Genomic DNA, 1750 nt, shown 5'->3' with positions numbered 1-1750 from the left:
TTATATTAGCCAGATCTATTTTTCCTTGTAAAATGATAGTTTTTGAGGTCTTTAAATGGCTAATTTTATTATTAGCATGCTTGTAACAGGTTTTTATGAATATCATGCTTCAGAAGTCTCCAGATTTGTTTGCTTTATTTTTCCAAAAGTATTTTTTTTTCGGGGGGAAGTTCTTCTAAATGCAAGGAGCCTCAGTGGTGCAAATAGTTAAGCACACAGCTGATAACCAAAAGGTTGGTAGTTTGAACCCACTGGAAAACTGTGGAAGAATACTTGACTGACTGCTCTTCTAAAGATTACAGCCAAGGAATCCCTATGGGGCAGTTCTACTCTGTCACAGGGGATCACTGAGTAGTCAGTCTATTGGATGGCACCCAACAACAGCTTTTAAATATAAGTATGCCTTTGAGGTTATCTTTAGCATCTGAATGCTATTTGTCTTTTGTTTCCTTGACTAGTTCTCTCAGTCAACTGTCTCTCTTTTTCCCTTTCCCTGTGTCCATGTTCTTCCCTCCCCCAGGGTCCACCATATCTTTCATTCTTCCCATCTCCTCCAAGATTCTAGTCTATTGGGTCCTTCTGTAACCACCCCCTTTAATCTCATCCTGCGTCTTTCCTTTTTCCAGTGTTGTAACTGTTATATGGCATAAAACAACAACAACAATAACAAAAGTCATTCACTGAGAATAAGACCTATTTTTAAAGTAGACATGTCAATTTTCAGTCTTCTACATTATCACACTTCTAGTATTTGGAGAGTGGGTCTTAATTTGGGGATATTTTTAAAAACTTTTTTTTCTAGCCCTTAAAATAAGGTTCTGACCTTATGGCTTTGAGGAGTTACGGTATGAAAGAAAAAAGAAAAGGATTAATGGGAAATATATAAGATGTTTAATATGAGCTCAAATCCCGTGTGCCCTTGGAAGTATAATATTTTGCTTTGGCATAAAATAAAGTGATGACCATTAGAGGTTTGATCCTTCCCTATTTCCTTCAAAATTATTGTGCTAATTTCACCTCTCCTTATTCATTCCTTTCTGGGGACTCAGAACTAAAACATTAGTAACTTAATTTCTACTTCTAGAGTTGACAGCCCCAGTTATCAGCAGCTAAATAAGGTTCCTACTGTGCTTTGGGGCTTAGATTTTTCTGCCTTTTTCTTCAGTACATTTTCTAGAAGGCTTTCTTTCTTGTGGTGTAAAAGGTTTCTTTAGTTAATTTGTTCTTACCCATTTTCTGCCTCTCTCCTTAATTTGGTAATTAATGACATGTTCAAGAACTACATGCATTGTCAGAGGATGCTATTTATAAGAATGGTTTTATAACATGACTAATCACTTGTGTGAATTTTCAAGTCAGATCTTTTAGTCATAATGCTCTGGAGAAGGTAAAGTACATTCATGTAACTTGATGATTATTATGTAACTGGGCAGTTTAGGGGGAATGTTACCTCCAAAGAAAATGTCCCTAGTTTATTTGCTTCCAAGAACATAGGAAAATTTTTAATAAACTGTGTGATTGAGATTCTGTGCTGTTGTTGTTGTTATGTTGTTAAGTGCCGTCGAGTCGTTTCCAACTCATAGCGACCCTATGCACAACAGAACGAAACACTGCCCAATCCCGCGCCAGCCCCACAATCCCTGCTATACTTGAGCCCATCATCACAGCCACCATGTCAATCCATCTCGTTGAAGGCCTCCCCCTCTTTCATTGACCCTCCACCCTACCAAGCATGACATCCTTCTCCAGG

The sequence above is a fragment of the Orycteropus afer genome, unplaced genomic scaffold (assembly GCF_000298275.1).
Source record: "Orycteropus afer afer isolate SDZICR_OR568_19922 unplaced genomic scaffold, OryAfe1.0 scaffold00336, whole genome shotgun sequence".
In the NCBI taxonomy this organism is placed as follows: Eukaryota; Metazoa; Chordata; class Mammalia; order Tubulidentata; family Orycteropodidae; genus Orycteropus; species Orycteropus afer.
This window is presented reverse-complemented; position numbering follows the sequence as displayed.